We start from the raw sequence: 21,671 nt of genomic DNA, 5'->3' as shown, positions 1-21,671 counted from the left end.
CTTTTGGTTCTAAAGTAACGCATTGCTGGAGTTGGTCGTTAGAATGACGCAACTCCAGAAATGCGCCAGAACACAGAGCCGAGTCCCATTTAAAAGCTCTGCGTTAATCCTTACGCCTGGTTTGAGAAGGCGAAGAGATTTTCACGCAGTCAAGTCGTCGAGTGACGCAGTAAAAAGTTGTAAATTTCACTGGCGCAGGTATAATGTGATGCAGGCCTCCACAAACTGACTCATTGGGCCCAATGCATCAGTTTGTAAATATGGAGTAGTGTGGAGCATTTATTGATTTATATAAAAAAAATAATGCGGCGCTATCTCCTTGTAAATATGCCCCCTGGGAAATACTTCCCCCTAGGTCACTAGCTTAACAAATTTTGAGGGATCCCCCTGTAAACTACATGGATAGGCCCTCCTCTGGACTCAGTAACTGGGTACTTCGCTGAGGGGTGCCCCCTTAAGCTTGCCCTTCCCTGCACCGCAAGGACTGCGGGGGGCCAATGCTATGCCATTGCCCTAGGTAATGGTATTCACTAGGAGTGGTAAATATCTTGCCCTATATCGCCTAATTTGTAATCACACCTTAGGGGCTGTTATGCTTGCTCCAGACCATATTCAGAGATGCATGAGAGGAACTCCGGTGTTCTATGCTTTTCTATTTGTAGGTACATGCTTGGTACTCTACCTGGAGGGAGGGTGTATCCATTAAAGAGCACACTGATAGGACAAAATGTAAATGTGGGGTGTCAGTACAGTTCAGGGGTCTCCAACCAGTGCTTGTGAGCTACTGTAGCTCTCCAGCTACGTCTGAGAAGCTCACCTATGTGCAGCCCAGCTTATTAAATTAGAAAGCTTTTGCTTGGTTGAATTAATATACATATAAAAAAAGTAGAAATTAAAAGTTGAAACTATACAACACTAATAATATTAGTAGCTCTCAATGCATTTCATTGAACATAAGCAGTTCTCACTACAGAAAAGGTTGGAGACGCCCCACTCTCTGAAGAATGACGTATGAGCCAGAATCCACATTGTCAATTGGCTAGCAGGATCCTAGTAACATCCTGAAGTTCTGAACTGTATTCCATATGACTATTTCCGATTGTGATATGGGGTTCGGTCTAGGCTCTTACCTTCTCACTCCACACTCCTTGAATGGAGTTTGCGACTGTGTAATGTAATGCAGTCATGGGGTACAGTTATGCAGCAGTAAAACCATAAACATCAGCCAGTGATCCTTTGGTGGACTCCGGACAGGTGTAAACTGAGCCATTTTCAGTCATAAACATAGGCTCAGAGCCATAAATGTGAATTGGGCCCTTTAGAGATAGAAAGACAGATGGATCAACAGACAGAACTAGACAGAGCCTAAAACCTAGCATCTTCCCAGGTTTGCATAAAATCACTGAACTTATTCTTTTTTGGGCTCCCCCACCCATTAGCGCCCTGTGGCCCCCACCTGACTGGTAACGTGGGGTGCCAGTAATGCAAAGAGCTGTTTCTGTACAGGTATACTCTGGGATACCTGCACATCAGCAGCCGAGCCTGTGGCAGCCCAGATTTATGGCCCCCCTCTGAGAGGGAGTCTGTGGGCAATGGATCGCCTGCCTGTACAGGATAACAGAAATTAATTTCCCGGCCCTTGTAAAATATGGGCACTGGTGCTGATCAGAAATGCATTTAAAAGGCTGCTATTCTCCGGGAGATAGCGCCGGCCAAAATAGACTCGCTCTATTAAAGTGACATTTCTTCAGGGCTTGGGAGGCAGGGGTGAGCGCAGAGGCGTCTCTAGAAGTGGATTTTAGAGGGGGCACACATTGGGCCACAGATGAAACTGGTGGGGCCACCTACCCACCTACTATCTATCTATCTATCTATCTATCTATCTATCTATCTATCTATCTATCTATCTATCTATCTATCTATCTATCTATCTATCTATCTATCTATCTATCTATCTATCTATGTGCAAACGGAACATTTGAACTTACTTAAGGAACGTTATACTCGCATTTGGACTACGTGTCCCATCACGCAATTAATAATAAGCATACGCCCCTGGGGGCAGATATCTCAATGAATAAAACCGGAAATGTAAAGAATGCGAGCCTCAAATTAAGTTTGTTCAGCCCAAGAAGAAGAGGTTGTGGTACCTTGAAACGCGTTGGCAGTTAATTAAATTGCGGAGCAGAAAGGCAGCCTGCATTTTTGAAGGCCGGCTGGCTGAGTGATGGTGTGTGCGCTTCCAATGCTAAGGGCACCTTTGATGAAAATATATATATTTATTTATTTATGAAAATGTTTAAATCTGACTTTGCCTGTGTGTATGTGTATATATATTCATTTATAGATACATACTCATACAAAGTCAAATTTTAACATTTTAAGCAAACAACACTGCTTTCAATGAAAGGTAGTTGGACAAATTGATGTGTGTGAAGGTTTAGTGTCTGCCCCCTCACTCACAGCAGAAGATATGCCTGCAGGGACTGCCACAGCAACCCAGCTAGCTCTTTCTTGCTGCCTGGAGTGCACAATCAGTGCTTAATTTGAGCCAGTGGTTTCCGGTGCTCGGACCTGGCACCTAATTGCTAGCACCAGCGCTCATGACAGTCTGCCACATGGTGGCGCTGTCTGGCTAATTTAGGTATGAGCACAACAAAAGCTACTCATAGGTTGATTGTACATTTACAATGATTAATACCTGCATCCCAAGCAACTCTTTTTACTTTGGGGGCCTGGAATAGTATGAATTGTCACACTTGTAAGCGTGTGATGGTTAGTAGCTGTGTTTGCACTGTCATTGACAGCTGGAAGGGGCACTGTGTGGTGCAAGCTTCAGTGGTTTCAGTAGTCTCCCGACGATAGCCCAGGAACTTTTTTCTTCTTTTTACAAATTAGGCACTGGTGCCCATCTTTGCTCGGAGGCCAGCTGAAGATAAAGAGGGCCCCTTTTCAAATGTATATATTGGGACTCCTGACTATACTCTGGAACATAGCCCAATAGAAGATGTGCAAAACCAAATACCATTTTAAAGGGATGAAATTCCCTAATGTCAGCCCTCCTTTGATGACTCTCCCTGGCAGCAGCTTGGAGTCACCAACGGTTACTCAGATGGAGACCTCTTCTGAGTTTGGGGATTAACCTAAATTCAAGAAATCTATAGCCAGAGTCGGACTGGGACAGAAAAAAGGCCCGGGCACCAAAATAAAAGTGGCCCCTGTCAGTGAATTCATTTGTTAAAAAATTGCCCATTTTCTCAAATTGGGGCAGTTTTAAACTTGCAAAAACACGCTGTGCAGGTATGGAAGACTACATGGATTTGAGCATTCTTCATGCAATTTTCGTTTTAATATCAAGGAAATCATAAAACAGGCCCACAAACAGCCCAAAAAACTGTCTCACACACTGACCAGTCAGACAAGCCCATTGGGCACCCCCTGATTGCCCCATAGGCCCTATACGCCGGTCAAGATCCTGGGGCATATTTATCAATGGGTTGCATCACCCTTGCCCCACACAAGGTGGCACAAGGGTGACACAATACAAAAGTATAATTTATCAAGCCACGAAAGGCCACCTTGCATGGCCTGATAACGCAAAGCAGTTCAAATCACTGTGTTGAGTTATTCTGCCTCAGGGAGGCGTTCGATGGGTGGAGCTTGGGTGTTCCCACGTATCTACTCGTGGATTTAGCATATTCCCAGATTTACCAACACTGGTAAACCTGGGAATGCGTCAAAAGGCTATGCCTCTCTAGGGGAGGCGCAACAAGAAGAAATATTTTATTATATCCATTTTGTTTCCTCTTTCTAAGTGAGTATTGTTTTTGTGCAGGAAAGTGCCCCTTCCTGCACAATAACAAACCTACCTATAATGCAGGAACCCTTGCACTATGGTGCAATAGGGCCTGCTTTGGCGCTAGGCAGCCAAAAGTAATGCACCGTATAATGTTAAATGTGGCGTACTCCTTTAGTTTCCCTTTCACACAGCGCAGCAAGGTGGCTTGCTGCGCTGCGTGAAAGTTTGGTACAAATTTGCTCCCTGTCTGTAGCTCAGAGCTTTCCTTTTAAGTGAACTAGAGATCTTTGAACTTTTGATCCGTCTTTAAAGTGAAAATCGGTGAAGAGTAGGTGAACTACTTCTGTTGCCATGGGGTTTTGGAAACAAACCCATGGCAGGACGCCAAAAAATGGTGTAAACCTGGTGGTGGGAGAATGTTCATGATATGCTCATTGCATCTGTGGTAACTGCAGGACATCATATCAATGTCCATTTTGGGATGCAATGCAAATGTTGGGGAAGGCCCAAGAAGATTTTATGACCTAATCTCATAAGGTTACCAGATCGCTCCGTGTCACCAGGGCCACCTTGTTCCAGTCTTGAGCTTTCCTTTTAGAAATCATTTTTTCCCCATCTGGGTCAGTCCAGTTGGTTCAGTTGAAGTGGCCTAAGACTACAACTCCCAGAATGCCCCATGTCTGTAAAATTGTATGTCTGGGGACATTACCTTACCTGGAAATCTTATAACTTGATTGAGTGTTTAGAAGACCTTAATATTCCTGGGACTGGGAAGAGGATGCCCTGCTATTTTAAATGTTTGAGGCTCTGTGGTCTGTATCATTGCCCTGAATTTTGTCAAGATAACTGGCTAAGATTTTGTTCTGTCCCTCAAAATGGAGGAGAGGATATAAGACATATGTGTTGAAGTGTAGGGGAGCTCTTTATAAGGCACCACAGTGTGAGTACATGTTCTTTGATTTATTAAGGTAAAACAGGACTGATGTATCTGTGGTGCTTGTGTTTCTGTTCAGAATGACTGTAGTATAAAAGCTCAGGCTGGACTGTCCTTTGAGGAAGGACCAGGGATCATTTGCTTATGGCTGGTTCCTCCTTTAAGAGCACAGTCAACCTTAAATGGATGGAATGGAGTGGGCTTTCCATTGTTTAAGATTTACTGATGCACTTCCAGCCATTGTGCTTTTTGTTGTATCAGTGGGTGCATCCTTGCAGGAAGGGTGTGTCCAAACATGAGTCCTTGGTCGTTGTGTATGCATGCATCACAAACAGAGTGTAGAGCATAAAGGCCAGTCCCTTTCTCAGGTGGCGCGTGGGTTTGTGTCCAAGGGCATAGCCATCCAAAACAGGCCTGAGAGTGCTAATTCCATCAGCAAGCGGCAAGGGACTTGTTGAGACTGTGTGGACACCATATTTGGGGTGATTCTATTTGCACCTGAGCTATATTTGCACTACTATTGTTGGCCCCGTAGACAAGGGATGGGGGCAACCAGCGCTGGGTGCTTAGTGAATTTGGAGTAATGCAAGAGAGCGCAAGTCGTTACCTTGCATTGCTCTGCATTCGGAAGGTGTTCTATAAGTGGAGCATGGGTGTTCCCACACACCCATCCATGTTTTTTTCCGCATTCCCAAATTTACTGAGACTAATAAACCTGGGAATGCGTTAAAATGCTACGCCTTTCCAGGTGAGGCATAACAAGGACATGTATTTTTATTTCACCTCATTATTTCCTCTTTATAGGTGTGCTGCATTCATGGAAGGCGTCCCATGCGTGGAGTGTGAGTGTTCCCATGTTTCCACCAATGGTTTTTGGCGCATTCTCAGATTTCTTAAGACTAGTAAACTTGGGAATATATCAAAATGCTACGCATTCCCAGTTGAGGCGTAAAGAATAGAAATAGCTTTATTTATCCTTGTTATTTCCTCTTTCTAAGTGGCTTGCATTCTGCAGAACACACAGAAAGAGGAACATACCTCTGAGAATTTGTTTAAGGCAGGAATGTACCCATTGCGGCACAAAAACAAAACTGCCTTTAAGTAATGCACCCATGCGCCATGGCGTAAGGGTGCCTGAGTTGGCCCTTGGCAGACACAGATGTGCCAGTGCGGTGAGAGAGCAGGAATACGCCCGTATGTTAGTTAATATGGCACATTCCAACTCTGTCCATTTGACTCAGTGCAGCAATTTGTCTTGCTGCGTTGCGTAAATCTTAGTAAATCTGGGCCTTGCAGCATAGAATGTCTCTGTAGTTAGCAGTCAAGCCCCAGACACCCTGTTGTCTTCCTCTTTTGAATACTGCTCATCAGACAGATAAATATACACACTCTACTCTACTCTACTCTACTCTACTCTACTCTACTCTACTCTACTCTACTCTACTTCTCTTCTCTTCTCTTCTCTCCTCTTCTCCTCTCTTCTCCTGGGGTGCTCCAAGGGGCAAATCAGGATGGGCTCGTTAAATATTATCTGTCCAAACAGGATCCACTGTGATCTGAACTGATTACACATTCTGCCTATAATAATACAAAACTATTAATTACTACATATCATTTGTCACCAAAGCCCAGTGGTTTCGAAGAACTTGTCACTTTCAAACTAGTTCATACCCATTTTATCGACCTCCGAAACTTAAAAGGCTAATCGGGGTCCGGAGCTTTAAATGAGATGAAAGCTGCCATCAGTAAAGGATGTTAGCGTTCTAGTTTACTATTAAAACTCTATTGACTATTTTCAGCCATTCCTATGTAAACGTAGCCTTCATTGTTCGCAGGAAAATTATTATTTTCAGCACAACCTCGACAAGTGTACGTATAGAAAATGACTGTATATATATTTTTACACCCACACCTGCACAAGATTGTTTATTGTGCTCAAATATAAATTCCAAATGTCATGAGGTAGTTTGGTCGCAGTGGCCCCGTTAAAAATTGGAATATCCACAGAGAACATGAATGAGATTTATTGGGATGTTTCATCAGTAAGCAATTGCCTCATTGACCTGGTAACACCAACCAGCTCCATCACTGTGCCAGAGGCTATTTATTGGCCACAAGAGCAGATGTAAATATGGTCAGTGCCAGAAAATACTAAAAGTCAATGCCATGAGACATTGGCCAGAATATAGAAGAAATGCAGCTGCTAACTACATTTGTTTGCTTAGAAATGCTATATAGCTCTAACATAGTGTTTTTCAGACACTTAAGAACTCTTGAAGACCCTGTGCGTTTTGCAGAAAAGCCCAAAGAGGAAAAGAGACTGTCACACTGAATAGAGTGGAGGTCCTGCATCTGAAGGTAGGGAATGCTGTCTTCTTGGTGGCAATTAGACCCTCAAAGCTGACCCTTGGAGTCCCAAATGATAAGGTAGCTGAGCTGAGTGGCAACAGGGAGACAGATGAGGGCAAGTTTGAGTCTGCGGATGTCTTGTAGGTGAACAAATGCTGTTTATCAGCCTACAAGAATGACGGCAGCCATTTTGTTCACCAGGATCCTCTTGGAGTGAAGTTGGGCTCCAATGTAAGATTTTTTGCAAAGTTCACTTCCATTTCGGTGGTCCCAGTGCACACTTTATTACTAATGTCCAGAGGACTGACCTACTAGGAACACTGATAGCTAAGCACCAAGTACATCCCTTTAGCACTTGACTCTCAGGGTAGCGAAGTGAGCAGTCCAAGGCTTACTCAGGGAAGTGGTGAGGGTTCAGAGAATCAGATCTCAACAAACAACATAATATGATTCCATAAGGGAATGTCATGCCAGTGCTTTGATTTTTTTTTTTTTTTTTTTTAAAGAGAAAGTCCTTTGATGCAAAACTACTTAATATAGCATACAATTATGGTCAAGAGATGCAGGGTCCACAGAGGTGGTGCTACAGGTAAGGCATGCAAGACTTTAAAACAGGGGAAACTGGCAGGGGCAGGCTCACAGTTTGAGGAGTGAGAGCTTCTTGGTCCTGGACCCAGAGGTGAGTGTTAGGGTGGGAGGCAAACCTAGTGGTTTTCTCAGACTAGCTATAAGGCAGGGAGTGTCTTTTGTGCTCAAGGGAGATCGGGGCCATTGTTTTACCTGGGGTGCTGCAGCAGACCCTGATTGCAAGGTCACTTCCTCCAAGTTTAAGTGACTTCCTCTAGGCACGAGTGCCCGCATTCGCACAGAGGAGTGGTTCCAGTTAACAACTTGCTTCATGTTCAGAACAAAACCCAACCCAAACAAAGCTACAGAGCCCATCCATAGATCTTGAGGGAGCTTCATGTGAATCTGTGGCAGTGCTTAATTTGTAAAAAACATAAGTGCCAGGGCCCTCGTCATGAGTCCACTGAAACTTGCACCACACATTGCCCCTAGCAGCGCTGCCAATGACAATACCAACACAATTACTAATCATCACACACCTAAAAGTGTGACAATTCAGCCTATTCCAGGCCCTCAAAGCTATAAGAATGGCTTGGGTGGCAGTTGATAGTAATTTGTTATGTTTATTGAATTAATAAACAACTGTTGTTGTGCTCATCTTTAAATTAGACAGACAATGCACCATGTGGCAGACTTCTACAAGCCTTGGTGTTGACAATGAAGTGTTGGTGACGAACACCGGAAACCACTACCTCAAATTGAGCACTGGTCTGTAGTTTGACTGAAGATTGGTCACAGGAGCCTTGGCTTTATGATCTCAAGCACACAATGAAAGGCGACCGGGAGGGGGGTCCAAAAGTCAAAGAACGCACGGACCACCACCAGCACAGTTGGCCCACAGCGAAAGCCAGAGCTACGGTTCATAGTGTCCTTTTGCTGTCACACACTACGTAAGCACAGTTCAGTTCTTGGATGCAACAATGAAATGCGGACGCACTTCAGTGCAATGCACCTTGAGCAGGAGACACAGGGAGACCTATTTTCTTAATGCTAGAATTGGCTCCTTCAATGTTCCTCCATTGGTCTATGCTGTCCACCAACCCGATTGCTTACAGTTCACTGTGGGGTAAGAAACAGCTTAAGGCTCAATAGGTAAAAGGGACACTCACTGCAGGAGCAGGGAGCTCACCACAGCTCTGGGTAGCGCCTGTTATGTTCTTCATTGTATGAGCCTGCTTTCCTAGGCAGCTTCTCCTCCAGGCAGCTGACTGTCTTCATATAGGCAGACTCTTCTTGCAGTGGTGCCTTCAGTGCCCTTCTCTCAGCAGGCCAGGCAGACTTATTTACCAATGCAGGGACACAGCTTCTTACAGTAGATAGCTGCAGACTTTTTTGGGTCAGGTGATGTCCCCTCACCTGTGGGAGGCTAGGTGTCAAGAACACCAGCCCTGGATCTCAGATGTTTCCCCAGCACCCTGCACGGTATCGCCTACACTGGTCAATGAGAAGTCCTGTTACACCACCAGACAGCCTCAGTCCTTCTCTTGCACTTGTTTCTCAGGCAGGGTTTGTATATTCCATATATGCTGTTCTGAAACTAGTTTGAGATGGTTCATACACTTCGCGTATCCCTCTTCTGCCAGTGCAGACACAGTCTTTGTCTCCAGGTGATGCCAGGAGCAGGAGGTGATGAATGGAGCCAATATTGGGAGAACACCACAACACAAGCACAAAGAGGAGACCCCATCAGCCGTCTGGGAGCAGCACCCATAGGGAACAAATGAGGCAGGCGCTGACTATGGCCAACTCCGCACTTCAGATAAGACTGCTAACTCCATCTAGCCTAATGAGAGTGCTCCAGTAAGAACAAATGACCAGTGCTTAATTGGAGCTGGTGGTTTCCTGTGCTCGGCACCAGCACTTAATTGTCAACACTGGAGCTAGTAAAAGTCCACCACAAGGTGGCACTGTCTGGCTAATTTAGAGCTGACCACAGCAACAGTTGAATATTAAGTCAATATACATTAAAAATGACTATTGCCTGCCACCCAAGCCATTCTTATAGCTTTGGGTGCCTGAAATAGTCTGAATTGTCACACTTGTAGGAGTGTGATGATTAGTTGTTGCGTTGTTACTACCATTGGCAGCATGGCAGGGGCAATGTTAATCCATTTCTGGTGTGGCAAGCAGCATATTTCCAAATATCTCAATCCCAAAACTGCTACTGTCCATTTTCCAATCTATATTGTTCTCAATGCAATTTTTCAGTGTGCCAAACCTGCACAACTTGCTTTTACATCTCTGGTTTCACACTAATTACCACAGCAACTTGCAAGATGAAAACATTCTTTCTTCTTCCCTTGCCTGCCATCGCTGCCCTTCTTTTGGATAATACCATTTCTTCTTGTCATAGGCAGACGGCTCAGGCTCACTTCAAAACTGGTATTGCGATATTTGGAAATATGCTACTCACCGCACCAGAAATTGATTAATTATTCGCAAGTGCGCACTCTGAAAGAGAAAAACGACCGACGTTTTAATCACGTGGTCATTTTCAAAAAACAGAGAGACTGTCCTGAGATCAAGGCTCTGACTAGCAGAAACGCCATTTGTATTAAAAGCCTGAAACCACTGCTGCTGGAGTCGGTGTACGTCTTTTAAGGAGATTAAAGAGGTGTTGGCTGTGTTTACTCTGGAAGCTTCATTCCCATGACACCGAATCGCCCTGTTTGGTTTGGAGGCTTTCGGAGCGAAGTCATATGTGGTGGATATATTTATATAGATATATATTACCTACTGGCGGTCGCCAGTAGGTAGTTATAGTTAGGACCACGTTTCCATAGGAAAACCTCAACATTCTATTTTGAATAACTTTGGCGCCGGTCGACGAATCCTCGCGAATTTCTCAAAATAGGTGGGGCGCTACGCTCCGCTCCTACCCTGAAAGTCTCGGGGGGATTCGTCAAGCGGGGGCTGAGATAAAAGGGGGGTCCCAAAACGCGTTTTTCCCATGCATTTTTCCATAGGACCTTTAGAACGAGCTACAGCCCGAACGGCTGAACAGAATTACTAGAAATTTGGCAGAGAGGTAGTCCCTAGGTCAAGGAAGTGCCTTTTGTAGGTTTGGTGTAAATCTGTTCAGTAGATTCTGAGAAAATAGCCTTTAAATCAATATATATATCTGAGCCCGCTTACGGTACGCTTACCGTACGCTTACGGTAAGCGTACGGTGGCGTGCGCGAGCGCGATTCTGATTGGCTCTTAGATCTTAGTAAACATTCGAATCGGCAGAAACCAGGAAGCGGCGTCCGCCATTTTGTCTACCGCACTGAGTGTTATGTATCAAACATGATGGCCAAAAACATGTTACGGGGATGTTTTGACAACTCCCTCTCACATAGTCATGTTGAGGGAGTCCCCAAACATCCCCCAAGAGCAAAAACGGCATTATTTTTTTTTCGGCAATTTCGCGGGGTACGCTTACCGTACGCTTACCGTAAGCGTACGGTAAAAAAATAAAAATAAAAAAAACACTATCCACACTTTCTCCACCCCTTGTGCAAATGGTGGCCGAAGGCCACCATTTGTGCATGGCTTATCAGAGCACAGAAATTTCCCAAAAAATTTCAACAGATTACCTATCACAAGGAAGCGCATAATATGTCCTCCATGTGCGCACGGTGCGCGAAGCGCATCGTGCGTACATTTCCCATCTAGCGTAACGTGGGCACGGCACTAACTGCGTAAAGTGGGTGCGCGGTGCGCGAAGCGCACCGCGTGCTCACTGTGCGCGCACGGTGCGCGAAGCGCACCGTGCGCGCACGGAACGAACTGCGTTAAGTGGGCGCGCACGCCACGAATGGCGTAAAGTCACTTAGCATTTAAAAAACCGTACAAATTCACTGAAAAAACCATAGGTTTCACACACGTTATAGTTAGGAATTAGCATTTAAAAAACCTTGCAAATTCACTGAAAAAACCATAGGTTTCACACATGTTATAGTTAGCGGAAATTTTACTGATAAAAAACCAATGAAATTGCCCCGTTATAGTTAGTGCTGGCAACTATAACTCACGCGACCGCAATCTTCTGCTGATGACATATGTGTCTTTATGAAAAAAAAATATTTGTAATATATGTATAGCTAAAAATGTATGGAAGAAGACATGGGCAAATAAGTGTCTAAATACAGTATTAGCATCAGCAGAGGATTGCGGTCGCGTGAGTTATAGTTGCCAGCACTAACTATAACGGGGCAATTTCATTGGTTTTTTATCAGTAAAATTTCCGCTAACTATAACATGTGTGAAACCTATGGTTTTTTCAGTGAATATATATATATATACACACACACACATATATATATTATTTACTGTCCCAGGATTCAGAAGGTTTCCTTTCATTTGTTTATTGATACATCTTACCTCCACCTGTCACATACTATCACCTACCTACCTATACCACATACATTCACTATCCAGGAACACTGGATGTAGCAAGGGAGCTGTTCACATAAGATTGAGGTAGAACTTGAGAGGGTTGAGGTCATTGAGCTACTTGCCCAGAACAAGAAAAAAGGCTGGCACAGCAACTATGACTGAAAACGTACGCTGCCACTACTGCCAAGCTCATATCATCCAACAGGGGTTCAATAGCCCGTCTTGAGCTAGAAGGCACACATGGGCCCTTATTTATGAAGGCTTGAGCTGCCATTGTGTCACTTTGTTGTGACGCTGCAGATGCATAAAAAATGTACCACACTGCGCCCTATTTACAAAGTGACGCATCTAGGTAGATGCGTCACTTTGTAAAGCCCTGCGCCACATTATACCTGCATCAGGTATAATGTATGCAGGGTGGGTGTTCCAATGTTAAAAAGCCTTGTAGAATTAGTGAAGTGAATTCTAAGAGATTTCACTGCGCCACTCCTACAACTTGACTGTGTCATAATCCATACGCCTGTTTCAAGCAGGCATAAGGTGTGACTCAGGGCCTTTTACATGGGACTCACCCATGTGTAATGAAACCATTGCTGGAGTTGTGTCAGTTTACCGACACACTCCAGCAATACTGCGCCACCAGATACTTCAGGATTCCTGATGTATCTACCCAATCCTTGTGACATGGAGCGCCATAGTGTAAATGCGCATCCATGGTGTCCCAAGGATGGCGCTATGAAATGTGACGCATTGCTGTTTTTGCCCAGCGAGGCAACACTTTTCTTAAATGAGGTCCTATCATTTAATTTATATATTACAGTAAAGAACCCTCAAAATGCATGTATGATGTCTGTTTGTGCTGAGGACAGAAAAAACCAAAAACACAGTAGGGGCTTATTTACAAGCCCCTTACGCCACCAGAGCGTCACTATTTGTGATGCACCGGCGGCGCATTTTCCTGCCCCATATTTCCAAGGACACGAAAAGCCATCCCGTGTGGCTTTTCCTGTCCTTGTAATTACAGCCCCTTTACACGTAGAACTTTGCATGAAAGGGACGTTCAATGGGTGTTGCTGTGGGTGTTCCCAAGCAACACCCATGGAACCTGACACATTTCCAGATTTATGAGAAATTGTAAACCTGGAAATGCATTTGAATGCTATGCCTCCCCAGGGGAGGCGTAGGGAGGTGCAATGAGGAGAAATGCATTAATTTCTCCTCGTTTTTCCCCCCTCTTTCTATGTGTGCTGCATTATGCAGCACACATAGAACGAGGAAATCACCTCTTGTTATTGTTTATGTGCAGGAAGGTGTCCCTTCCTGCATGTAAACAATCATTAAAAAATGACGTATTGTAACTTCTATGTGTGCTAATCCAGCACATATAGAAGCTGACAAATGCCCAAAGAACCCTCCCCGTGACGCAGGCATCCTTGCACCATGGTGCAAGGATGCTTGCTTCGGCGCATGGCAGCCAATTGTGTACCAGCACAGGGGAAAGCAAAGGGATGCAACATATCATTGTAAACATGTCACATTCCTGTGCTTTGAAAGTGCCGTAGCATGGCACAGCCAAAGGACTTGCGGTGCTGCGCTGCGGCAGTGTCTTGTAAATGAGACTCCGTAGAGACTTGCATTCGGGTAAGTCAAAGCACTGGTACGCACTCACAAAACCTTGTAAGGGACATTTCCATCCGTTCCCCCGTCTTTGCCCTCTAAGCCCATTTATTGCAGCTGCTGCTTTGGCATAAAAGAGAGCTTCAGAGTGACACCTCATTTGAAGAGGTGATAAATCAGATTATTGAGGTGCATGATCTTTAGGTTTGAAGGTCTGCAGGGGGTGCAGGCTTTCATGAGAGTGAATTAGTGGGTTATTGGGGGTATTTATTACGTGTGGCGGTTCAGGACATACTGTACTTAGCTTCTGGGACAAAATAAATGCTCGTTAAGTTATAATTGAGGCTAAAAAGGGCATTTTGAAGGGCATAGATGAAAGGTGCACAGGACAATTGCATTCTTGAACCATTCACAGCCACCTTCTCCCACACCTTCACCTATAGGTTTCCAGTACTAGGTATGCTTCTTGCAGGCTACACGTAGAACTGAGACGGCTGATAGTGAGGTGTGTGAGAATATCTCCACCTACCATGGGGGCAGGCCACTATTCTCCAGCTATTTTCCAAGATGCACCAATACCTACCTCCGGGCAGGTGCTGGGCTTTGCTGCTTCCTTCCAAGCAACAAATACCTTTATACACACAAAAGAAGAGGTGAGAGGTACAACTCCTCAACCGTCCCCCCAAGCTATAAATCTGACACACACAAAAATAAAGAAATACCTTTCCCAAATACGTAGGCCAAGATATCAAAGGTTTGTGTCGATTTTTTAACGCAAACATGATGAAAATATTTTTTGAGGCTTTACTAACAAATGCAAATTGGTATTTGCGTTGGTTTCTAAGGAAAAGTAATGCAAATCAGAGCAAAATGCTGCTTTGCGTTACTTAGCATGACATTACATGGGTGGTACATGGACTTTCCCATGCAACCACTCATGCTTTTTGACAGAAAACCCTATCTACTAACATTAGTAGGCAGCGTTTTGAGCCCCAAAATAACATTGCTGGAAAGCAGACGTTAAAAGGAGACATATTTTAATTTCTCCTTTCTTTTCCAACTTTGCCTGTGTGCTCCACTGTCAGCACACATACAAAGGGGTCGATTACGATGCCCTCTGAAAAGTCTCCGAACGGGATTCAGGTTTGGCGAATCCGATTGGAAACCTACATTTCCGACTGAATCGGACACCATTCCGGATGACCGATTACAATGCAAGTAAACCGTTCGGGCTGTCTGAATCAGTTCCGATCGGCATTCGGACAGCCTGAGTAGTTCGGAGCCGAATCGTACAGCTCCATGGACACGGTTTCCGAGTGAGCGATTACGATGACCGATTCGGACAGCTATGGACAGACTGCAGCCTTGAGACATGCAGAATAGTGGAGCAGGGTTTAAGCCCAATTATCACTAGGAAAGGTTCAACAAACATCCTCTATACAAGGTAGACATCGAGGCATAGTGGGATATTATAGGCACATTGAGCTTCATAAAAATAGCTCAAAAAGGGCAAGAGTCTATGTGGGTGCTGTTTGGGGGTCATAGGACAAATATGGATAACTTGGCTCCCATGATATCAATTGGGGCTATCTAACCCTCCAGTTCTGGAAGCTTCTTACTATTGGACCCAAAACTGAACACCAAATATACCCCTTTAGAACTTGACCCTCTGGGTATCTAGATAGAGCGGTCAAAAGATTACTCAGGGAGGTGATATGAGCTAGAGACTCAGAACTTAGTGTTCGGAATATCGGCTGATGAATCATTGCACAGACAATACTTTGTCTAAGAAAAAGAAGTGCTTTCATTCTATACTCAGCAAAAATGCCTACACATGACAAATAGCATCATAGTCAGTATGCATCAGGTAACAGCAACAAGGTTCAGTTATACGTGTGGGGACCTCAGTGTTGCTTTACACGGCCTTGTGAGTGATCCCTCTAGGATCTCCACTAGCAAGTCCCACTCCAATTCTTCAGTCTGCCCCAGTGCCTTTCCCTGATTGGGGCTAACTCAGTTTCCTGGGAATCCTGCCCGTTCTCTTGCATGTGTGCTTGCTTGGCCACTGAGTGCAATTTAAGCTGAGCCAGCTCACGAGTCAGTAATGAAGAGGAAAGCAGCTGCCCGGTACAGGCAATGGTACACAGGAAGGAGGCCACACCCCCGATGGAACGTCAAGAGTGTCGGATGTGCTACCCTTCGGAGCCGGGATGGCCAGTGCACCTCCCCAGATGGGGCCGGAGAGTTCATTCACATAATAGTCGTGATCCTCTGGAGAAGTGGACAGTGGCTGCTCCTCTGCTAAGGAAGAAGAGCATCGCCCCACTGCTTTGCAGCAGTGAAATAAAGGAAAAATAAAATGATAATAACTCGAGGTAATTATCATTTCATTTTTTCCTGCTTCTGGAGCTTTTCGAGTGGGGCAGGGCTGCTTTGGTGACAAAGGAGCAGGGGGGGGGAAGTGGTGGCACAATTTAAGTGTGCATGACTGTTTGGCCGGCCGTCTGGGGCGGGCAATACAGTCATGCACTCTTTGTATGTTCTCCACCCAGGCTGCATTACAGCCAGGCTGGAGAAAATGCCCATTCTCCCATTTCCTGGCTGAGCGCCGAACCTCGGCGCTCTGACCAATCACAACGCTGCATTACAGTGTTGTGATTGGTTCAGGGGAGCCTCAGCCTGGATGCTTCCTGTTCCTTTCTGGCCGTGACTGGAGACATGACGGCAGGATGATGGAGTAAAGGCGTTGGTAAGTTTTTTTAAATCTTTTTTTAAACCCACATAGCCCTAGCACCCACCCCTGCCCCACCACCCCCCGCCCGCCATCCCCGATACGTGCCCACCACCATTGGATGTGGAACAGGACTTAAAGGAGGTACAAAGGCATGAATCTAGTAGGTTACTAAGGATGCGACCAAGTGCCTGTGTGCAAGGATGCCAAGCCCAAGAGGAGGTATGTGCTTGCGACATTTGAGGGTATTAGTTTCATGACTGCTAATGCTGTGCAGGAGAAGCAGGAGTGCTCGAAGGTTTGAGAGAGATGGTGACGCTAGTGGGGTGACCGGGAGCACATTGGGATTCAGGGACTAAGTGGGCATGCCAAGCTTCTTGACAGGCTGTGCATTCCCCTTGGCTCCACACAGTGCTGGGTGATGCAGGATCCTAGTCCCTCCTGCAGAGCTCCTCCTCTCCAGGATACCGAGCTGTACATTGCTCTTCCATGTATCGCTCTACCGTAGGGATATCTCCAGTACCCCCTTCCCTGATCATCATCACGCAGGATCTTTCCTTAAAGGAATTTGCAAGCAGCATTTCTAGGAGGGTGCAGTGCTTCTAGTTTATTCGCAGCCTGACAGGAGACTGACAATCAAGGACACCAGACCAGGAGCTCAGAAAGACTTTCTTCTCTACACTACTGTGCAGTGCCTGAGTACTGGCCAATCAGAAATATCTAGAAGACTGACTTGAGATTTCTACCCTGTGTTTCCCTTAGTTTGGCACTTTCAAAAGAATAAGAATAACCCCTCTAACTCAAGGGCAACAGGGTCTCCAAAGACAACAAAACACATGCAAAGACTTCCCTGGGTTCTACAAGGTGCACACTGCTAAAATATGAGATAAAGGGCCTCATTACGATGGTGGTAGGATGCCGTTCCAGGCATGGGACCGTCCGACGAGGAGTCGGTGGTCCCGACAGCCCAATTACAATGCGACCAATGTGGAGGCGATCGTAAATTGCTGTTTTCCATTGTTGCTTGAGCAGCGGCTCAGGAAAAGGGCTGCTGCTCAAGCCACAATGGCAAACAGCATTTTTCAAACATCCATGCACTGTGCCTGGCACAAGGTGCATGGATGTTTGGGCCACATAGTGGAGGCCCATGGGGGCCCTGGCAGGGGACCCCAACGTCCCTTTCTGACAGCTTTTCCATTGCGGTTGGACTGCCCTGGAAAGGCTGTCGGCAAGATACATCGGAATCCCTATGGCGGTGCCTATGCAGGCACACCTTCATTGTAGGGATTATGACTCGAACGATGCCCCGACGGGCTCCTTGAGCTGTCGGAAGCGTCGGTTGGTCCCTTCAACCACTGTGGTCTGACCGACTGCATCATAATGCGGCGGTCGGACTGCTATGCTGGTAGTCGGTGGCAGTCCCACTGAAGGCCTGTCAGTGGCAGTCCCACCCACATCATAATCAGGCTCAAACTGTTCAAACTGTGCAAAAAACCAAAAATATAAATCTTACATACATATATCAAATTTACTATCACATTTAAAAATATATCAGTGTGTTCATAAAAAGACAAAAATTTCATACACATATGGGAAGACAATCTACAAAACCAGCATACCTCATTGGCTTTTTATCACTCACTCAAACCAAATCAAATCAGGTGTTTGTTAAGCGTGACTACTCACCCGTAAGGGTCTCAAGGCGCTGGGGTGTGTGTGGGGGGGTCCGCAGGTTCCAGTCCATCAAGGAGGGTGTCTGTCGAAGAGCCAGGTTTCGAGGTTTCTTGCGAAGATGGGGAGCGATGTTATCTGTCTGAGGTGGAGCGGAAGGTCGTTCCAGGCTCTGGCTGCGCAGAAGGAGAAGAAGCGGCCTCTCGATCTGGTCTTTTGGGTGTGGGGGACCACGGCGTAGGAGAGGTGGGCTGATCGAAGGGTCCTTTGGGGTGCGTAGAATTTGAGTCGGCTATTCAGGTATGCTGGTCCGGTGTCGTGGAGGGCCTTGTGGGTTAGCATCTTGAAGGTGACTCTAGCTTCGATGGGGAGCCAGTGGAGTGTGTGCAGGTGCTGGGAGATGTGGCAGTATCTTGGCAGGTTGAGGACCAGTCTTGCGGTGGGGTTTTGGATGTTCTGTAGCTTGCGGGTGAGGGTTTTGTTTATTCCGGCATAGAGTGCGTTGCCGTAGTCGAGCCTGCTGGTGACCAGGGCGTGAGTGACGGTCTTTCTGTGTTCGAGGGGGATCCATTTGAAGGTCTTACGTAGGAGGTGGAGGGTGTGGAAGCAGGACGACGAGACGGAGTTGATCTGGCGGTCCATTTTGAACTCATTAATCATCATTAAGTATTCAATAGGCCTCCATTGCTTAAGTCCACTAATATGACGAAGGATGAGTCCACAGCGTTTTGTTAGTAATATATATAATCACAACCACCTTCTTCAGGAAATATAATATGGCATATTTCACACAACATTCATAGATAACTACTGCTATTCGTATAAAGCTATTTTTTTGTAATTAAACACAAGCCTTCAAAATTAAGGCACTGCTTATGGAGAACACTTACTGGCCAGACATTGGTTTCTCCAAACTGGGAACAGGTAATGATTTTTACTCTAAAGGCAGAAATCCTTCCACTGTTCTTTTTTTCGATCCATCAAATGCGCCCCGGGAAACGAAGGGGAATAATATCAAGGACGGCGTTAAAATTATCGCCGATTTAGCGGCAGGAAACTGCCGCTAAAGCGGCGATAATGGGCTTGATAATATGCCCTGGAGAATTCCAATAGACGCCCAGGGTCACACCAGAACATGGACTTCTATCGGAATTCTCAAGGGTTTTCTGCCGCTAAACTGGCGATAATTTTTAACGCCGTCCTTGATAATATGCCCCGAAATACTTTCACTTTCACAAAGTAAAATCCATTAGCATGGCTAGGCAGACTACGCTTCGCACCAGAAAGATCTGTAGTGTACAGTCCTGTTTGCAGAATCCTCGTTGCAGTCTACTGCAAGGAGAAAGCCGTCCTGTATCTCGAGTGGACATTAACTTGTGGAAACTCGAGGCACGGGTGCGCTCTCTTCAGGGCCAAGGAGGGGAACAGGTTGCAATTTCAACCGAAGTGACTCCCAGAACCTTAGGTCCCAACCAGGGGAAACGGGGGAGGAGGACCTCAGAGGCCACCCTGGGAGATGGACGGAGGAGGCGGCATACTGCGAGAATGAATAGAAGAAAGGTGGACGGAAGAGACAATTCAGAAAGGAAAATACATTTTTGTAGAAGGAATCAAAATGCAGTGAAAAACTGTGGCTTGGATAAAGTCAGCACTTTGTCAAGAGGCCAAGGTTGTGTCGAAAGGGCAGGTCCACTGTGAGTTTAGGGGGCTCTGGCCATAAAAAAACTCCAGCGGAAAATGTCGGTGTGTGGAAGGATGCCTGCACCTGTGCAAATTGTTTCTTGAATAATGCACATTTCACAATCCTGACATTTTGACGGGATTGAATTTCTCCGATGCGGTGGCTGCCTCTGCCATTTTCCAATCTATTTCTGACAAAGATGCATGCCGCTGACTGGGCTTTATTTGGTTTTATAGCAGCCCACCTCATTTAAAGAATAGAAAAATGGCACCTGATAGGAAAGCACCGAAAATTATTCCAACTAAATTACCGACCCTAATTGTCAACACTACTCCCTTTTCGATCATTTCCATTTTCTATTCCTTTAGCTATATTTGTGTTTTGATGGAATGCATTTCCTATACTTTAAATGAAGCGTGTATTACTTTTGGGTGTCTTTATTTAGAAAATGACAGATTGGTAGGAACCGAGCCAGAAATAGCACAGATCGAAATCAAATTTGTGGTGTCTAGCAAAGTTGCTAGACTACAGTGTGTCAGCTCAACTTGAGGTTCATGTTGAAGCGATGGATTGGGGGATGAGATGGGTTGTTAGGGCCAGAGCTACCGACTTTGTTACTGTGTAACCAGGTTCGAATCACGGCGGCAACTCACCATCCTGTGAATCTGGGCGAATCCCTTGGGGCCAGATATATATATATGTTGATGGACAGCATGGCTTTTTTGCCATGGGGACAGAGTAAATTACTCCATCTCTATGATGGAGGGGCCACCTGTCGAGTTTTGAAATTTCTGCAAAGCAGGCAGTCATTTATAATGCATTAGCTGAAACCGCCATCATGGCAGTTCCTGTCAATACATTTTGCTTTTTGGTGTAGCGCTGAGTCAGCATGAAGCAACCCTGTACCAAACAATTTTCTTTTTTTATTTTCAAAAAGAAAATCCCGAAACGAGATTTTTTAATGGAAAATAAAAAAAGTAATGCTCCCCTCGCAATAGAAGTCATCTCCCATAGCGGGGGGAACATTATTTGCTTTTTACATTCCCTCATCGCCAGGATTTGTCTGGCGGTGATGGACAGTATAAAAATGGCTTCATGTCAGCCCATTCTGATTGCGTGGTTGGACATATAGCCATTGCTCTGATGGCCCTTAGTCTGTCAAGCCATCAGAGAGGTTTGGCTACAGCAGTGACGAAGTTTTCACTGCCGTAGCTAAACCTATTATCTGATTGCAATTAAATCGAGTGGGTGGACCATGGCGGTGTGTATACTCCATCGCCATTGCAACCGAGTATACACACCAACATATAAATTGGGCCCTTAATCTCCCCGTACCTACATAAATGAAAAAAAGGATGTGCTATTGAATCAAGTGCTCATGTAAAGCCCTCCAATGCCCTTGGGCCAAGTTTGCGCTATATAAAACTACAATAAAATGAACTTCTCGATGACCATCAAGCTGGCTTCCGTCCATGTCATTGCACTGAAGTGGTCACAACAGCAATTATGGATGATTGTGGACGATGGTGGGGTTGGACCGCTCTGTGGCTTACAACACTTTGATCAATGACGGGGGGCAGCGCACTCCTGTTAGTTCGGGTTAGAACAATAGTTTTATCACTTATGACTTAGGTGCTGCAGTGGTATGCTCGCTGTCAATCGGGCATAAAGTCTGTGAAGAAAAGAAACTGACCACACAGTGGCAACTACCGCATGGTCAGTTTCTTTTCCTTACAACCCTTTGAGTCATATTATACAGTGCCACAGGCTAGGAGAATGTGGCTTTTCTGACACAGTGTTGAACTTTGATTGTTTTTTTTGTGGCAGGTGGATGTCGAGCTCTAAATCTCAGCCCTTATTCATCAAAATGGTACCCGATGAC

Source organism: Triturus cristatus, chromosome 4_2, assembly GCF_964204655.1.
Source record: "Triturus cristatus chromosome 4_2, aTriCri1.1, whole genome shotgun sequence".
Taxonomy (NCBI): Eukaryota; Metazoa; Chordata; class Amphibia; order Caudata; family Salamandridae; genus Triturus; species Triturus cristatus.
The sequence above is the reverse complement of the archived record's forward strand: the minus strand, read 5'-3'. Positions refer to the sequence as shown.